A 20,493-nucleotide genomic window follows, 5' to 3' on the forward strand; every position below is an offset into this window, starting at 1 on the left:
CCTGTCTCCCTGTCTTTCACTGTGTGCAATGCCATTTCTGCAAACATCTATCCAGCACTGGTCTACTCATACTTAAGACATCTGGCCCAAGGACTGTTGTACCTGTTCCCCATTCGATTTTCTCTGGATCTTAAAGCTCTTACACACCAGCAGTAGCCAGGGGCTTCTTGTAGCATAATTACCTGCTTATGCTTCATCCCTTTGCTAGACTTAGTTCTCCTACAGGAAGGACTGTGCTTAATCATCCTTATGTCTATAGCATAGTTATCAGTTAGAAATAGAAACTTTTTTCATTGAATATATTTGGTAATCAGGTCTCTGCACCTAAAGTCATTGGTAGCACGTCACTCTCCTCATCGCACCGGGGACAGAGAAGGAAATGTGTCTAGCTCAGGCTGCCGTGACAAATTACCGTAGATTGGGTGGCTTGAACATTTATTTCTCGCGGTTCTGGAGGCTGCAGGTCTGAGGTCGGAGAGCCCGCACGTCGGGTCCTGCTGACAGCGCTCTTCCGGGTGATGTCCTCAGATGACCTTTCCTTGGTGCCTACGTGCAGGGAGAGGGTTCTCGTGTCTCTTCCTCTTTTTATAAGGACACCAATCTCATCAGGGAGGCTCCACCCTCATGACCTAATCTAACCCCCATTACCTCCCAAGGGCCCCACCTCCAAATGCCATCACACTGGAGATTAGGCTGTCAGCACAGGCATGTTCGGGGGGCACACACGCTCAGTCTACAGCAAACTGGAAGCGCTGGGCGTGTGCCCTCTGTGAGCTCCATGCTCTGTGGTTCGGATAAGACTTTCCTCTACTCGACTCTCCTTCCACTTTGGGCCACTGAGTTCTGCATTATGCTTGTGAGCAAGAGATGTCTTGCCTCCCGCCTTTCAGCTTCCCACACCAGGTGACTTGTGCCTCAGGTATTTCCCTGCTTGGTCCTGTCAGAAAGGAAGCAAGATGACATAGGTTAGACAAAGTAGCATTTGAGATGGTAATTGAACAAGGATATCCTTGTTTTTAGAGGCAGAGTTCTCTCCCTGTCTCCCAGGCTGAAGTGCAATGGTGCAATCACAGCTCACTGCAGCCTTGACCTCCTGGCACAAGCTCTCCTCTCTCCTCAGCCTCCCGAGCAGCTGGGACTACAGGTACGTGCCACCATGCGCATTGTTTTCGACCGGTAGAATGTGGCTAAAGGACCTTTAGCCATGGAGAAAATCGTATGTGAAAACATGAGGTCCAGGAGCGAGGACAGCAGATTAAACCAGTAGCAGATCACTAGGAGGAGAGAATGAAAGATGAGGCTGGCAGGACAGTGTGGCTTTCTACAGAAAGGCACCCTGGCCGGCTCACAGATGGCTCGACTCTGAGGAAAGCGGAGGCCTCGGAAGGATGAATCCACTGCTGATACTGAGGTGCAGTTTCCCCAAGCTTTGTCAGATGGTGCACGCCACGAGCCCCGTTCAGCTGCAGCTGGAGAAGCCCCTGCTTCGCTCTCTGGAATGAAAATGCTTAATCACGATTTCAGCTACAGAGTTTTGATCAACAGTGCAGTCTCGTTTGTATATTTGTGGATTATCAGATACCTGAAGTAAATGATTACTTCTGGGCTGCATTTTATTTAGTGCCTAATTACAATGTCTAATGTCCTGAGTGGGCTCTGGTGAGGGCTGCGAGAGGCACTGACTGCCCAAGCCCAGGTGGCCGATCCGTGGGTTCTCTGCCCGTTTCAGCTGCTTTCGCTCACCCCCTGTGCCCGACTTCATACCGAGCTCAGTGTAGTGTTTAGCATGAAGAGAATGATGACATTTTGTAATGGGGCGTTGTGGCCTGCGGTTAGTGGTGGAAAGGAATGATGAACTCTCTGAACAATGAGACATGATGTCAGATGTTCTCTGTCAATTTCAAATCTCCACAGTGCTGATGGTGTGTGCTGTGTGTTTGTACATGTGCATATGTGCACGTGTGTTTGTGTGTGCACATTCCGTCCTGTATACTCACTTTGAGGCTTTGTAGGGCAGGGTATTCATGAAGCATACAACTCATAACATCAATGTTAAGCCCTCAATGCCAAGTCCATGCCAACCTAGATCTTGGCCTGCTACCGAAATGGAGAAATGAGTACCTCTTGGTGGGCTTACACCATGAAAGACCACGTAATATGCTACACGTGTGTGATTCTTCCTCTGGGACGTGGTCTGGGGCATAGCAGTTACTGGCTCTGTAGAAAAGAGTTTCACTTGGACAAGATAGTATCAAGTAAGTTTTACCTGAATGAGCAGAGTTCTCTCCTTGGGCTAAACCCAAAGTGCCGAGACATTCCCTCTCATAAGTCTGGCTACCCTGCCACGTCTTGTTTTTCTTGTGGTGGCCTTCATTTCTGTGTGCAGGGTGACCTGTTGCATGAACCTGTTTCATGATGGAACATGTCCTTGCAGCTTCAGCATGACGCAGTCACGGTGCACTGGACCAGGGAACACCGGGACGGAAGAAGTGAACCTTGCTGTCTCCCATTCTCTGCCAGACTCTGGTCCAGAAGTGCACAGCGTTTGCAGCCACAGCCAGTGCCAGAGCCAGGTGTGACCCTTCATCCCCACTTCCCCGGTGAGAAAACTGAGGCCCAAAGTGGACCAACACCTAGTTATTATGTATCGTGGAGGTGTCAGGAAAGGAGTGTGTGTGTGTCTGTGTCTGTGTATATGTGTGTGTGTGTGTGTGTCTCTGTGTGGGTGTCCATGTCTGTGTATGTCTCTGTATGTCTCTGTGTTTGTCTTTGTGTGTGTCTGTGTGTAAGTCCCTGTTGTCTTTCATGGATCTGTGTCTGTCTCTGTGTGTATCTGTATCTGTGTGTCTGTGTGTATGTGCACAGACACACGTGTGCTCAGGGTAGTGCAGGAATAAGGACCTGCAGGAAAACGTTCTTTTTACCCGAAGTCTGTGGCAAACATCCTTCCTTGGCTTCAAGGGCAGGCGACTGTTGGCTATCATGCGGCGGGGACAGCCTCGGACGGAGCATGCCGTGTGCAGCTCAGCGCGACGATGAGTGCTCGCTCAGACTTTGGACATCTTATGTCTAATGTATTTGGACCTGCTTGTTTCTGTAATGAAAAAAACATGCTGCTTCTCATGGATAATAACTTTTGACTTCCTGGACAGCTCTTTTGTTTTATTTACTTTAGCAGAAAGTATTCCACCCTTTAAAAATATTACTCTCTCTTTTATCTGTTTTACAGTATTAAAAATACATCAGTGTGTTTATTTAAAAATGGGAAAAGTCAAAAACATTTTTATAGCATCTTTCTTTTAATCTTTGTTTAAAGGACTGTGGGAGTGGGGAATAGCTTCTAGGTTATGTTCAATTTTGTTCATTTCTGAAAGGACTTATTTCTCTCTTAAGGATTCCACACCTTTTGTGTTGGACAGATGTTCAGGAGTTTTAAAAAGGCATCACATTTCTTTGATCCTAGCAGTTTGAAGTATATGTTAATATAATATTAGACTCATTAGGATTAAAATTTGTTTGCTCATGATATTTAAATTTGTAATAAGCATTAAACTGTTTGAATGACGCCACATTCTACTGCATATTTTAGTTTTGTTTTTAGCTATTTGGAACATAACTTGCCAGGCTCCATTATAGCACCCTGGGACGATTATGCATCTTTATCCCTGGCTGAGTCAGAGGCACCCAGAGCATGCTCCAGAGGTGCTGAAAAGAGCCTGAGTAACTAAATCCCCTCCTTCTGTGCCAAATGGTGAGAATGCTCCAGTGTGTCCTACTTCTTGGTGACATGGAAGAGAAATGGCCTTTGCTGTTGGTACTTTCAGGCTGCTGCTAACAGGAGCAATGACCCCATAAAAGGTTTTCAGCTGTTGACAATGTAAACAGACAGAATTACTGGAAAGAAAAAAAAATTCTACCTTTGAAACAGTCAAGAGCTTTTTCTCTTTCATTTGGAAGTGATGGTTCGAGCACTTCGAGGAGCCACAAATGTACACAAATTAGGGATGCTTTGTAGTTTTTGTGTGTGTGTGTGTGTGTGTGTGGGAAAGCACTGATGAGATTTTTTCTCTCTTTTCATCTTATAGTTTTATTCTCTCACAAAAGCATATTAAGTAAGATAAAGACCTGTGATACTATGCAATGAACACAAAATTGACTAAAATGAAATGAAAAGATATCATTAATTTGTAAAAGTTCTACATTCAATCAAACAGAATCGCAGAGACATATCTGCAAAATAGTCACGTTAACATAGTGGAAAGATCTAATTTTCTGCAGCTAAAGTTACCTCATCAATGTTTAATGCCAATCATAAACTTGTGCTTTTAGTAGAAATAAAAGAAAGAAATGGAAATAACCATGGGGCTTTTGGCCATTGTGCTGACTGTTGCTCGAGACTGAGAAACTGTTCAAGGGTGGAGGTTATTTCTTCTTTATTCTGACCTCCCCATCTCCTTCCAGACTGTCAGGGCCATGGGACAGACGGTAAGTGTTCTTCGAGTGGATGCGTTGGAATTCAATGGGTTTTCTTGTTCAAATCGTTTTCTGCTACACAGGAAAAGTCCTCCAAGGGTCAAAAGGATGCTCAACTATAGTCACCCCCTGTCATTTCCGCTTGCAAACCCATTTCTCCTGTGGGGCTTCCCAGGGCAGTTTCTCTCACCTGTGACGCTTGTTATACTGAGGATGATGGAGAAAGGGCTCCTGGAACCACCCATCAAATATGTCTCCTTTCACATTTGGACTTTCTGTCTTTAAATCTGGGTTGCCTTTACAGCTGAGAGGTTGCGGTCCCTCTGGTTTTCTTGAACCAGATGAATAATTCCAAAGACATTATTTGCATTTACTCATTAATTGTTCCCTGAGACCAGTTGCACATAATACAATGCATTGCCCATCTCTGTAAACGATTCCCAAAGTAAATCAGAAGTCCAGAAATGGAGGACGTTACTCTAGCACTCACTGTTCTAACCCCAGATGGTCTTGTTAATCCTCAGAACCTTCTGCCATTGCTGCCATGGAGCTGGGCGGGTGTTCACCTAGACCTCTCTTGCTGTGGGCAATCTTTGTGATGTCTGTGGTTTTGACATTGTGGGCTATCACTGATGTGTCATGTAAGACAGGATCCCCTTTAAGCCTTCCCTCACCCCAGGTAGGTCATGCTGATGGGATATTTTATATCCCATCCATTTGCACTGCAGTTGATTAACGTATCTTCAGCCTGCAGAATCCTACCCAAATTCACACTGTTAAGCAAGTTCCCATGGCCGCTCTTATGAGATGATTATTTGCTAATCTGAGAACTGAAAAGTAAGTAAAAGGAATTTCCCTTAGGATTCAAACCAAATGCTGCCATACCAGCCAGATATCTGCACTGACATTCTCTTAAGATGTCAAAAATTGTGGAATGTTTTGAAACTATTTCAAAAGGTCTACCTTTTAAGTCTATGGCTTGCCGTGTTGAATAACCTCACAAATGCACAACAGTGAAACATCAAAGCAAATGCTGCCCATTTATCACTATAGTTTAGGCGGTCAGCACACAAACCATGCTCCTCCTTGGTGCCCGGGTATGTGATGGATGAATCACTGGAAAGGATGTCAGAACAGCCACCACTTAGCCAGAGGCAAGAACTTCGCAGACTAAGAATCAGATCTGGCAAACCTAGATTCTGGAACGGCCTGTTCAATTCCCATTCCCCATAACTTAGACTCAGACTTGTGACAGGAAAATTTAGCACCAGCAGGCCTACAGAGTGCTTTAATGCTGGAGGTGTATTTAATGTTTATGAGTCCTATATAATCCAGAGACCTTGTTTGTTCCTTTGCAAGGTGGTACTGCTCATCTACTTCAAAGGCTGACTAAATTTAAAACAATGACTAGAATTGCTAACCACCCTTCATTACCACACACTTTACGGAGGCATGCGGAGTAATTTCATTTGCTTTTATTTCAGGGACTGTTACGTACCTATGTCCCATTTCATCTTCATTCTTTCAAGTTGATGCCCAGATCTCCAGAATAGCTCTTATGAGAGTGATACAGGTTTCTTTCTTCTTAACCCATGCCCTAACTTTGGGCATGGAGCTGTAATTACAATTACTATGCACACATATGTGAATATCTCACACACACACACACACACACAGACACACGCAAATCATACGTACGTCAAAAAGATTGAAGGGAAATTGATGAAAATGTTAAGAATAGCATATTGTGTGATAAGGATATGGTAATTTTCTTTTTCTTTCTTTCTTTCTTTTTTTTTTTTTTTTTTGAGATGGAGTCTTGCTCTGTCACCCAGGCTGGAGTGCAGTGGCGCGATCTCGGCTCACTGCAAGTTCCGCCTCCTGCGTTCACGCCATTCTCCTGCCTCAGCCTCCCAAGTAGCTGGGACTACAGGCGGCCGCCACCACACCTGGCTCATTTTTTGTATTCTTAGTAGAGACGGGGTTTCACCGTGTTAGCCAGGATGGTCTCAGTCTGCTGACCTCATGATCTGCCCGCCTCAGCTTCCTAAGGTGCTGGGATTACAGGCATGAGCCACTGCGCCTGGATGGTAATTTTCATTTTTTATGTTTTCTCATTTTTAAAATCCTATAATAAATGTAAACCAATTTATTATCAGAAAGATACTATTAAAATGTTTCTGAGGAAGTTCAAATTTATAAATTACTAAACAAGACCTGTATGTATGTATGCACACACATCCCGCCAGGTGTATGTGTACATCTTATTTTTTGGCTGTCTACTGCCAAACTTGAAGGATAAAAATATCTGCTAAGAGGAGTTTTACTTCAATGGATAGATGTTCTAATTTAATACTATAGTTTCCTGCCATTAAGGTACCATTAGTTTTTATGGCATAATAGCATTTGGGGTATGACTAAGAAAAATGCTTTATGACACTCTATGGTCATAAGAATCATTCTAATTGCAGAGATGCCAAAATGTACATTTTAGAACTTGTAAAATATGAACTAATCCCTGTCTTACAGAACTTCAGAAAGCAAATTATTAGGGAGCACCAGCCAGGTTATTTAGTAAGGTTAGGACAACCCCAATATCAAACCCTGATAGATACTGCAAGATAAAGAAATTATAGATCAATATTTGTCATGAATGTAGGCAGATCATTCATTAAGCATCACCAAACTGAAGATAGTAATATTTTAACAAGAGAATGATACATAATGAGCAAGTGGCATTTATCTCAGCCCTGTAAGGTTGGTGTCACTTCTGAAAATTAATCAATATAATTTGCCACAGAAAACTATGATCACCTCAATAGATAAAGAAAAAGTACATGACAAGATTTTTTATGAGTAAAAAACACACTTTTTAGCAAACTAGGGAAAAGACAACTTTCTTAATTTGATAAAGAGTATCTACAAAAATCCCACAGCAAACATGTACTTGATGGTGAAATGTGGAGTGCTTTTTCCCTAGGATTTGGAACAAGACAAGGATGATTGATTTTATCACTCCTGCTTAACATCGTACTAGAAGTTCTAGCCAGCACAAAAAAGTGATAAAAACAGATAAAAAGTATAAAGTTTGTTATTTGCAGATGACATGATTATGGGTTAGAAAACTCTGAGGAATTTACCAAAAACAAATCTACTGAACGTAATAAATTTTAAATTATCGCATTATACAAGGTCAACATACAAAAATCAACTACATTTCTATATACCAGCAATGAACAATTAGATAATGAAATTTAAATATGCCTTTTATGATAGCATCCAAATAATTAAATTATTTGGAATCCGAGTAATAAAAAGTTAAGACCTCTACACTCAAAACTATAAAATACAGGCTGAGGATCCCTAATCTGAAAATTTAAAACCCAAAATGCTGCAAAATCCAAGACTTTTTGAATGCTGGCATGACAAGTGGAAAATTCCACATCTGACCTTATGGGTCACAATCGAAAAGCAGATGCAGTTTATTCAGCATCTCCAAGGGAGACAAAGACACCTCCAGGCCTGTTTAGCTGCAACGTATCTCTTCTGCACATGCTCATATTCCCCCAGACACGCGTGCCCACGGGGGTGACAAGACTGCGCATGTGCGGGCTGGATGCGCAAACGGCAGGTCCCTCACAAGGCCCTCTATGGGCCCAAGACCTTTGTGCATCTCTCACTGTTTCTTTTTTTCTTTTTTTTTTTTTTTTTTTTTTGCTTCTTCTCTGCTCTGTGGTATAAAGATATTGTTGAAAATGTCAAAAAGGACTGCAGATACCCCTGCTGGTAACAGTGCTAAGAAAAAGAGGAAGCGTTTTCATTTCTCTGTAATGCGGAAAGTCAAGCCGTCAGAGAAACAGGATGGCAGTGTCACTGTGAAACATCTTACAGAAGAGTGAGGTGTTGGAGTGACCACCACACAGGACCTGAACCGTCAAAGTTCTATGTTGGAAAGGATGAACAGAAGTTAACGAAAAATGGAAAAACACTACACAAAACAAAAAGAGAAGAACTTGATTATGTATTAGAAGAGTGGATGTGCCAGTGTTTGCAGTGAACACATGCTGTTTAATGGTGTGCTGATTATAAAACAAGTAAAAATCTATTGTGATGAACTGGAAGTTGAAGAGAATGGAGACTGTGCAATAGGCTGGTGGCAGAAATTTGAGAAAAAACACAGCATTAAATTTTTAAAGGTTTTTGGTGGTAAAACATCTGCTGATCATAAAGCAGTGGAGAAATTCATTGATGAGTTTGCCAAAGTAGTGGCTGATGAAAATCTGACCGCAGAACACATTTATGATGCTGATGAAAAATCCCTGCTTTGGTGTTATTGCCCCAGAAAGACACTGACTACAACAGATGAGACAGAACCTAAAGAAATTAAGGATCTCAAGGACAGAATAACTGTGCTGAGAAGTGCTAATGCAGCAGGCACACGGAAGTGTAAACTCATTAAGACAGACAAAAGCTTGTGTTCGGTCTATGTTCAAGGAGTGACTTTCTAACCAATCTCTTACTATGCTAATAAAAAGGCATGGATCACGAGGGCTATCTTTTCTGACTGGTTTCACAAACACCTTCTACCCGTGGCTCCTGCTCACTGCAAGAAAATTGGGTTGGATGATGACAGCAAGCTCTGTTATTCCTTGACCGTTGTTCTGCTGATCCTCCAGCTCAAACTGTCATCAAAAAACGTTTATAGCATGTGCCTTTCCCCACATGTGACTTAATTAATTCAGTCATATGACCAGGATATCCTTAGATCAATGAAGAGTCAATGTAAACACACTTTCTGGAACGGCATCCTAGCAGCAGTGAACAGAGTGTGGGTGTGGAAGGAGTTCGGCATGAGGATTCTGTATATGCCATTGCCAGTGCTTGGAACACAGTGACTAAAGACACAGCCGTGCATGCCTAGCACAACCGCCAGCCTGTGACTAGGCTCAGGGTTGATGAGTAACAAAACAGTGACTTTGGATTCCATATATCAAGTGAGAAAAAACGATGTCTGACCTTGCCACATATGCGAAAAAATGTGCCTTCCGAGTCCATCAGCAAACTGGAAGCAGCGGATGTCAAAGAACATTGGTAACAGGCTCCAGTTGTTCACTCGTTGATTGATGGCAAAATAGCTGACGTGATTCTGAATCAAGGTGATCATAACAACAGTGACGATGAAGATGACATTGTCAAAAGTGCAGAAGACATGCTTACAGATGACATGGTGAAAATGTGTGATGAGCTCATCAAAGGCCTAGCACAGTGTGTGTCCATAGCAGAACAAAAACATCCAGTCAGGGCCGGGCGCGGTGGCTCACGCCTGTAATCCCAGCACTTTGGGAGGCTGAGGTGGGTGGATCACGAGGTCAGGAGATCAAGACCATCCTGGCCAACACGGTGAAACCCCGTCTCTACTAAAAATACAAAAAAAATTAGCTGGGCTTGGTGGTGGGCACCAGTAGTCCCAGCTATTCAGGAAACTGAGGCAGGAGGATGGCGTGAACCCGGGAGGCGGAGGTTGCAGTGAGTTGAGATTACACCACTGTACTCTATCCTGGGCAAGAGCCAGACTTCGTCTCAAAAAAAAAAAAAAAAAAAAAATCCAGTCAGTTTATAAAATCAAAGAGAGATTTCTAAGACAAAAAACGTTGTTAATGAGGCAGATGACTCTGGAGAAAACATTTTTAAAAAGGCACCCAGCAGAGTGCCTACTCATCCCTAGAGGACCCCCTTCTTGGTCCCTCAACTGCTTCTCATGTTTCTTCTCAACTATAAAAATAAAACACAGTGCATAATAACTGCTTAATCAAAACACAGCACTGTAGGTGGACACTTGGGGCCTGCCGTTGTTTGTGGTTGCTGTTGTTTAACAGCTGACACAGGCATTCTGATGATGCCACTGTGCTACTTCATTGTCCTGAACATAGTATTTTTCCACTGTATTAATGACTTGTCATGTATTTTACTGTTAAGTACTTAGGTGTGAAGAAGTGTAAGACACTGATGGCTTTTGGTAGCGTCTAAATTCAGAGTCAGGAGTGACGGTGATGTCAGACAACCACCAGTCATTCACATAGGTGGTGGAGGGAGCGGCATCTCTGCTTTCTGATGGTTCACTGTGCACAGACTTTGTTTCATGCACAATCTTCTTAAAATATGTAAAATTATCTTCAGGCTATGTGTATAGGGTGCATATACATAAATAAATTTTGTGTTTAGATTCAGGTCCCATGCCAAAGATATTTATATATATATATAAAATATAATATATAGTATAATATATAATATATAACGTTATATATTATATTATAATATATATAACCTATTATATATTATAATATATAACATGTTATATATTATAATATATAATATATAACATAATTATATATTATTTACATATATATTATATATAAGTATATAATATATAAACATATAATATGTTTTATATATATATATTCCAAAATCCAAAAGAATCTGAAATCCAAACACTTCTGGTCCCAAGCATTTTGGATAAGGGATACTCAATCTGTATTGCTGAGAGAAGTTCAGAAAGACACAAGTAAATGAAAAGATATACTATGTTTATGAATTGGAAGACTTAATATCATTAAGATGTACATATCCTTCAAATTATTTGTAGATTCAGTGCAATATTTATAAAATTCCCATAATTCTATTTAAAATTTCCATAAAATAAAAAATTCTATGCTGTAGAAAATTTTAATTTTTTCTATAAATATTTCTATTAAATGTTTTATAAAATTCCTATAATTAAAATTCCTACAGGCTTTAAATTTTTTGGTAAAAATTGATAAGTGTGATTCTAAAATTTAAATGGCAATACAAGTGGCAATTTAAATGGAAATACAAAGGATTTAGACTAACCAGAACACTCTTGAAAAGGAAGAGCCACGTTGGAAGAATTATACTTCCTGGTTTGAAGACATACTGTAAAGCCACAATTAGAAAATTAATATTGCATTCATATGTAAATAGATAAATACATGTATGAAACAGAATAGAGGCCGGGCGCGGTGGCTCAAGCCTGTAATCCCAGCACTTTGGGAGGCCGAGACTGGCGGATCACGAGGTCAGGAAATCGAGACCATCCTGGCTAACACAGTGAAACCCCGTCTCTACTAAAAAAAAAAAAATACAAAAAAACTAGCCGGGCGAGGTGGCGGGCGCCTGTAGTCCCAGCTACTTGGGAGGCTGAGGCAGGAGAATGGCGTAAACCCGGGAGGCGGAGCTTGCAGTGAGCTGAGATCCAGCCACTGCACTCCAGCCTGGGCGACAGAGCGAGACTCCATCTCAAAAAAAAAAAAAAAAAAAAAAAAAAAAGAAACAGAATAGAAAGACCAGAATTAAAATCAAATAGATATGGTAAATTAATTTTTGACAAAAATTTCAAAACATTTTAACGGAGAAAGGAAAGTCTTCAGCAAATGGTGCTGAAAGAAGTGAATAGTTGTATGGGAAGAACATTAACCTCTACTTCATACACAAAACTTCAGTCACAATGGATCATAGAACTAATCATAAAAGCTAGAATCATCCATCTTCTAAATGAAAACATAGTTGGGACTCCAGGGCGGGCAGATTGCTTGAGCCCAGGAGTTTGACACCAGCCTGGGCGGTATGGTGAAACCCCATCTCTACTATAAATACAAAAATTAGCTGGGCATGGTGGCATGCGTGGTGGTGTGCACCTGTAGTGCCACCTACTAGGGAGGCTGAGGGTAAGATTGCTTCAGCCTAGGAGGCGGAGGTTTCAGTGAGCTGAGTGCCACTGCACTCCAGCCTGGGGTACAGAGTGAAACCTTCTCTCAAAAACAAACAAACAAACAATAAAACAAAACAAAAATAAATGAAAACATAGGAGACTATCGTCATGACTTTGTGGCAGACAAAAATGTCTTATATAGGACACAGAAAGCACTGACTAGAAAAATAAACCCACTGGGCTTCATCAAAATTATACATGTTTGCTCATAAAGGCCCTGTTAAGAGTCACAGGCTAGGAGAAAATGTTTGCAATACATACGTCTAAAAGGCCACGTATCCAGAAGATGTAATGAATTCTTACAAATCAATGATAAAAAAGAAAAGCCAATAAAAACAAGCAAGCGATTTGAAGACAGTACATAAAAAAGAATGTCTGAATAATCATTAGGTACGTGAAAAGGTGCTCAATAATCATAGTCATCAAGAAAATGTAAATTAAATTACAGTGAGATACCACTTCACACACAACTGGAAGGGCTGAAATCAAGAAACTGTTAACACCAAAGCTGACAAAAATATGGGTCAGCCAGGACTGTCAGACATTGCCTGAGGGATTGTGAAATGGTACAAACACACTAGAAAACGAACACATTCTTACCAAGCTAAACATCCATCCCATGATCCAGCAATCCCACTCTTGGATACGGACCCAAGAAAAATAGAAACATGCCCATAAAAAGTCCTTATGAAAATGTTTACAAAAGCCTTATTCATAATGCCCTCAAACTGGACACAACCCAAACGCCCATCCCAACAGGAATGGATAATCAAATTGTGGTGTACCCACACCACAAGATGCGACTCTGCGAGAAAATGGAAGACTACTGATAACGTTCAACAAAGCGAATGAGTTTCAAAAATGTCACGTTCAGTAAAAGGTGTTGGAAACAAAGGAGAACATACTGTGTGATTCCATTTCTATGTCACACAAGAACAGGTAAAGCAGCTGTGGCGACAAACGGCAGAAAATTGTTCCTGGGGTCAGAGGGGCTAACGGAAGGGGCACAAGGGGCCTTCCTGGGGTGATGGAAGCATTCCACGTCTTGGTTTGGCTTGTAGTTACATGGGTGTATGCAACGCTCAAGGTTCATTGAAGTGGATGCCGAGGATATGTGCATTTTATTTCATGTAAATTTTACCTCACTATGCACATGATAAATATCTCCTTTTCCATCTATCATTACGTAACCCATTCATCTATAGGTTGTATGTATGTAAACCAGTTCTGATTAAAAAAAAAAAAAAAGGAATAAATACCACCAGTGTATTTTGAGAGATGTTTGAGTACTGCTGGTTTGTTCTCCATGGTGGTACCACACGGTGAAGAGTGGTGAGCATTTTGACAGGAAGCAGACTTTCGCATAAATTTCACTCTAACTCCTTGTTAGCTGTTGCCTTCTGCAGATTACATGCCACCTCTCAATACAGCTTTCTCACCTGTAAATGGGAGTATTCGTTTCTACTTTCCAGAGTTGCTATGAGGAGAAAGCAAGACAATGCACGTTAGAACAGTGAGAGGCACACAGCAGATGTTCAACCAGTGTGGTTGCGGTAGAGGTGGTGCTGACAGTGGGGTTTTTGGAGTTGCCCTTGCACATGTATTTCCACTGCCTGGAATATCCCTATCCTCATCCCTTCTTAATTTCCTAGTGAATTTTTATTCATTGAGTTGTAACTCAAATATTCTTTTCTCTACTCTGCCTTCTTCTTATTCCCAGGTAAAGGCTGGCCTGGGTTCACCTGCATTCTCAGATTTTGCATTTTTTTTTTCTTTTTTTTTTTGAGATGGCGTCTCACTCTGTCACCCAGGCTGGAGTCCAGTGGTGTGAGCCCAACTCACTGTAACTCTGCCTCCTGGGTTCACACCATTCTCCTGCCTCAGCCTCCTGAGTAGCTGGGATTACTGGCGCCCGCCACCACGCCTGGCTAATTTTTTTTTTGTATTTTTAGTAGGGATGGGGTTTCACCGTGTTAGCCAGGATTGTCTTGATCTCCTGATCTTGTGATCTGCCCTCCTTGGCCTCCCAAAGTGCTGGGATTACAGGCATGAGCCACCGTGCCTGGCCACATTTTGCAATTTTTTTAAAGAACCTGGATCACTTTGTCCATGATTATCTGTTTCAGCTGTGTTTTTCCATTAGATGTGCACATCTGCAGTTCAGATATTGTGACATCTCGCTGCACCAGTGCCCTGCTCATTTTGGTAGAAACACAACACACATTCGTGAAATTACACTGAATGAAGAATGCTTATACATGCTTCCTGGGATCAGCTGAGCCACGGATGGAAGTCTGGGGTTGTCTAATGTTGTCTGAGCTGCCTAATATTCTAAGTTCTGGTCCCTCTCTAACTATAACTCATCACATGTATGGGAATGAAGGCCCTGCTTAGTGAACAGAGGCAACTGTCTTCTCCAAGCGTTTGTATTGTTATGTTATTTAACATTACATTATTTCCTTAGTCATACTCTAATTTTTTTTTCTCAGTGAGAAATAGACAAATGCATATCAAGAATATCTTTTAATATATGTGGCAGGCAAGGGAAAGATTCAGGTAATTTTTGATACCTCCTACATTTATACTATAAAACCACAAGATCTACAAGAGCTCATGTTTCCTTTAAGAGACTGTGGGCATCTGTAATCCTAGCTACTCGGGAGGCTGAGACAGGAGAATCGCTTGAACCCACGAGGTGGAGGTTTCAGTGAGCCGGGATTGTGCCACTGCACTCCAGCCTGGGTGACAGAGTGAGACTCCATTTGAAAAAACAAATAAACAAACAAAAAACCCCAAAGTGTCATTGTTAACCTCCATGTAAAGCCCGTATTGTCTCTCTCCAGATTCATACTCATGGTTTGCCCGACGTGCTCCGAATAAGAAAGTCAATCAAGATGGGGAATGATGTGGTTGACACGAACATGACAAACATCCTGAGGTGGCTCCTCCATTTTGGGAGCACTGCTTCAAAGAGGGACTCCTACAATTCTTCTGACCCCTCACTTTTTCTCTGAGGAGATGAAATTTCCCTTTTGCTGGGAATGGCATAGGTTGAGATGACATGGTCTCCGCGTTTCCCAGTTGCGCTGCTCTGGGAATTCCTTTCTATTGACATCAGATGACTGGCATTTTCTTATTTTATTGGTTACCGTGTGGGTTGGGTTATGTGAAGACTGGCGTGTCAGGATCACCGTGAGAGGCAGCTGAGAGTCTTTAGAAATAGTGACTGTGACCTAATGTGGGAATTTAACAGAAGAGGATGAAAATTTAACTGTTATTTTATAGGCACAGAGGGCCCAGGGGATCAAGCTGCAGAGAACTTCCCATTCTGTGCCAAAGTCACTATGCCATATGGATTTCCTTTACACAGGGCATTTATTCCACACCTTCACTTGGTTTCCAGAAGAAGAAAAATGCTACTCCTCTGAACATGGAGAAAGCACATAGCTAAAAGTAGAGAATGATGAGTTCTTAGAAAAAAAAAAGAGGAAGTCAGAGTAAGTAGCCTTTACTATAAAGCTTATATTTTCTGATTAATTCCATTAGCCTCCTTGGTTCGAGCTTACCAAGAAGGCATTGTTTCCAAAATGAAGCAGCCACTTTCCTCCTGAGTAGGAAGATGTGCCTGCCTGCACCCAGCCTGGGGAACCAGGTGTTGCCCACCTTGATTGCTCTGCTGTTCCAATTAGATGCCAAGAGAGTTTTTATTCCCAGTCCAAAACTGGGAGAGAGCTTTCCTCCTCAGCTGTGAGGCAGCCGTCTTTCACATTAGGGCGATTGCCCTAGAATCTCTCGCTGCGTGCACAATTGCTGATCTTCATTGGTGAAACATCTTATGTAGTTACGTTGTTTAGGATGCTTGAGGGTGATCAAAGAAATGGTGGCAGCTCTGTTGCCCCCAAATCCTTACTAGTCACCTCTTAAGTGATGGCAGACCAGTCCCGGGTGGAGCAATGACCGTAAGCCCTGAGGGGGGCCTCTTCGTGTTTGCCAAGCACGTAAGTCCCCTCTCCCCATTCTGTCTTTCCTCGTCCCTCGGCCTGTTTTCTGTCTCCGCCTTATTTCTATTGGTTTAACAGCCATGAAAGAGTTGGAATGAAAGTCTTTGGGAGTCAAGAAAACTTCAGAAGATCTGGAAAGGAGTGATAAGAAGTCCTAACTAGAAGAGAATTCTGTTCTGAACTTTCTTCTGTGTTAATTAGTTTTCATTCTGAACGCTTGGGAGGAATGTGAGCAGAGAGGCTCTGGGACAGCAGGACTGTTGCTTTGCAGGAGGGAGGGTGTGATGCGGCAGCCCCTGAGACTCCTGTGCTGCAGCTGAGAAAGGATGCTCAATACTAAAGAGAACCCTGATATACCTGTTTTCCAGGGGGAACCATCTGAGTTCTCCACCCAGGTGGGTTTCCTGGGAGGAACGGGCTTCAGAGGAGGCAATGTGAGGAGGGAACACCGTCAGGGAAGTGGAGGTTTGGATCAGGCTGAAACCAAAGCTTGGGTATGGGAGCAGATTGGTCAGATAAAAGGGCAAGTGAGTCAAATTTTCTGCAAGGAGCAGAGGAGGCAAGGACACCAATGTACTTTGGACTGGGTGGCAAAGGAGCTAAAAGGAGGAGACGAAAATCTGGACGTAGGTCTATGGTGTAATGGAAAGGCAACTACAATACACCAAGAAAGGGGTGGCATTTTCAGGATGACGAAAGTCACTTGATTTTATGGTGATTTTGAAACAGGGCAAGTTTTAAATTAAAGAATATGTCAATCTGCAGAGCCATTTGATTTCCTTTTTGGCAGCTTATTCAGAGTTGGTCTGACCAAATATTATAGCAGCTTCTCTGTTTCGTGCCAGGGCATGATTAAACGACTTCTTAAGATGGGTTTTAGCTGTGTAAGTTGCCAACCTATCTCAGGTGAGTTTATTAAACCCTTGCTGCACTGGACTTTCCTCCCTTCATCCCCAGCAGGGCACATGTGGGCAACTGTGGTCACAGGATAGCCGTCATCGGTCAGGGGACTGCGGCTGTCTGCTATAAAAATGGCATAGGTTCTTGTGTCTCTGATAAGAACCCACAGAAGAAATAAGAACTTGGCACTGGAGTAGTTCACAATTTGATATTTTTGGCTTAAGGAAATTTTTGGCAGACCTTTTGAGATCTGTGTACCTGAGTAGTTCACCTTCCTAGGACAATTTGAAAATTTCTCCTTTGATGCTGCCACCCAAGATATGCTCAGCTTTTTCATCAGAAGCAGCCAGGCAAGCCTGCTTCCCAGCTCCTTCTGGAAATTCACATTCACAGGGTCTCCCCAGCAGGTCTCTGTTGCTGCAGGCCAGCTGGTGTCTGAGCAGGTAGGGGAGGTCACACTGAAAACTGGAGTCAGCTTGGTACCCCCATGGCTGCAGTCACATGCAATCATTAAGTCAATTCCTGCTAAGTGTAGGTCTGTGTGTAGGATGCAAAGATGTATACAACATGGTCCCTGTACTTGATTTCCTTACAACCTCATTGGAAAGGCAGGCCACTGATACTGAGAAGGGCCGCCAGACCAAGCAGGTATGCTGTGTACCCCATGAGTGGTACCAATCAAAGCAGCTATTTAGTGTTTCGGAGGAGAGAGCAGGCACCGTGGCTGAAACGCTTAGAGAAAGACACAGGGAAGAGACAGGACGGGACCTGGTTTTAAAGAACAGGCTCTGCTGGAACAAGTAGAGAAGGGAGAGGGAGATGCTCCCTGTCAGGGCTGGGATGGAAATGTCATGGCCCACTGTGTGGGTCTTGGATAAGAAGTCAAGTGCCATGAGAAAGGAGGGAATGGTTCTTGAAGCCCTGGGAATCCATGACTCCTTCTAAGACCAAACCATGTTGGGGAATCCACAGGGCTGCAGTTGTGAGCTGGACTGTTTGTCCTGGAGTTTGTGAGCCCTGGGGAGCCCGTGAAGGATCTTGGGCAAGTGAGTGATTTGAGTACGGTGCCAGTCGGGACAATTTGGAGTCAGGATGCCAGGAGGTTGCTGTCTAGGAGACCTGCTAAAAGACCTGTAGGGCCATAATTTCAATATCAGCCACAGTGTCACAGCCTGACTGGTCACTGTGAACTTGATGATCAGAGTCTCTCAAGCCGTTTCCGGTAAACATTTGCGATTTTCAGGTCTGAGCTCCTTCCTCCCAGTTTCTGCTCTTTCCCCTACAACTCCCTTCTAATCTCTCCCTGCCCCGCATATTAACTTCCCTGTGGGCTCCTCAGCAGCCCGCTGGGGTCTCAGTTTTCTCTTTTCAGGCCTGGGAGGTCTAGAGGCTGTGCCAGTCAGTAATTTCTGGGGCTCTAACATCTTTTTCTTCTTTTGAACCCACTATAAATCAGAAGTTAAAAAGACATTTAAAAGTTTACCAAGGTGAATAATGCAATAGAAATGTGAGTACTAGTGGCAACTGGGAAAAAGAAACAAGCTTGCCGATTATAAATGATTTTATCCTTCACATTGAGCAATTTATTTATGCTATGTATTCTTCCAAAATGACCGGATTTATTATTATGTGTACTCATTTTTAAATTTTAATTTTTAAATAAAATATATTTTTGGCTTCCATTGTATTTGTTTTTATAATGAGGCTCCATTTATGGCAGAAGGTTCTGTTTCCCATTTTTTGTAATGATAAAAAGTTTCCTTTCGAAATATTAATTTAAACCAAAATTTTGTCAATTTAGAATAAATTGTTAAGTAATAGTACACGATACATGGCATATGGGTTTGCCAAAATTGTGACACACTTAAAGTACCGAAGTTTATACAACGGTGCTCTAGAGAAAGTAGACTGTGCTGTCCCTGACGTCTGCTACTGAAGGGGATGGAAACTGACTTGGCTTGCATTCCACCAATAAGACTATACCAAGATCCAAGAAGATGATGGATAAGGATCTGATACCTCTCGTTGGAACCCTGTGTCTCATCATCTGTACACTCTGTAAGAAGCTTCAGGATAGGGACCAGATCTTACTGAGTTTGTGTCTAACATACAGCCCTCTAACATGAGGCCTGCGTATACTAAGTACTAAATACATTTTTGCTAGAGGAATGAATCTGTAGATTTGCATTGCAGTAAGAGCACCTCTAGACAGTTTAATTTTGTGTTTGTTTATTCTAGAACTATCAGGCTAGCATTAAATAAATGTTGCCAATGAGTCTAGCTTGTCACAAGTTTCAAAAGAATAAGACAACACAGGTGCATTCAGGTGATTGGTGGGATTTGGATCCCCACAGATTAGCTTGCTGCAGCAGGTGTGAGGAACTGTGAATAAAGGGCACAATTAGAGCTACCTTGAGGATTGAGCCTGGCCAATTCCTACGTATCTAACATTTTCTTTCTTCTTGTAGAAGAAAAAGATTCTTGGAAGAGAGACATAGCTGGTTCTTAGTAACTACTGGGAAAAACATCACACAGAGCCCTGGACGAAAGCCATTATTTCCAGTGGAAATATTGACTCGTAGCACCATGGCCTATTGTAAAATCTAGTGAAACGTGCATAAAAATCTTGCATCTGGTTTGAGATTTATCTTTGCTACCAACTCTGTCTGCATTTTTGACTGTATTCTGGGATGGCTGTTCATGCAGGAGTGAGGGGCTACGTTAAGGGAGACTCAAAGGAAACAATATGTAGAAGAAACGTACAGAATGAGTTTCTTTTGCTATCACAATGGCATATGAAAAAAATTCTTTACCCAACACTTGGCAAAGGATAAGGTAAATATGAGCTTATTGCAGTGACGTTCAGGGACGTTTTATTGGACAACAGTGCCTTGCCCTTCTCACAGTGAAATTCATTAAAATTGGGCTTTGGTATCATGTGTGTGACTTGTAAATAAACAATGCTTTAAGAAACAGCTTTGCAAAGCCCATGGCGTTTGGGTGGCAACACTATTTAAGGCATGGTTTACTCTTTCTCAGTATCTCCTATGTGAAGCTCATTTACTTTAAAGTAAATCCTGGGAACTGCTTTGTTCTTTTTGAGATACTGATTCAGTTTTGCTATATTGAAAAATTCTTTCACAATTATGTTCTCTACATTTGCTCATGGCCCCAGTCACCCAAGTCACCCATCTACATTGGCTCGTAGCTCAATCAGTATAGGAGATTACAGTCTGCATATAAACAGTTTACTGTCCCACCTGGTATTGTCACTCTATTCTAATTGAATTCCCTAGTCCTGATTTTTAATTTTCTATTGTTACTTTACCACTT

At 42.1% G+C, this 20,493-nt stretch overlaps 1 long non-coding RNA gene across 1 annotated transcript; it reads right to left on the minus strand.

The window, feature by feature from the left end:
• Positions 1-207: 207 nt before the first annotated feature.
• On the minus strand, positions 208-5,268 carry LOC103879082. Its single transcript, XR_004178613.1, has 4 exons — positions 4,289-5,268; positions 2,925-3,094; positions 665-937; positions 208-546 (listed from the first exon to the last, which is right to left on the minus strand). It is a non-coding gene; the product is annotated as an uncharacterized LOC103879082 (long non-coding RNA).
• Between the last annotated feature and the right edge of the window lie 15,225 nt (positions 5,269-20,493).

Source organism: Papio anubis, chromosome 15 (genome assembly GCF_008728515.1).
Source record: "Papio anubis isolate 15944 chromosome 15, Panubis1.0, whole genome shotgun sequence".
Taxonomy (NCBI): domain Eukaryota; kingdom Metazoa; phylum Chordata; class Mammalia; order Primates; family Cercopithecidae; genus Papio; species Papio anubis.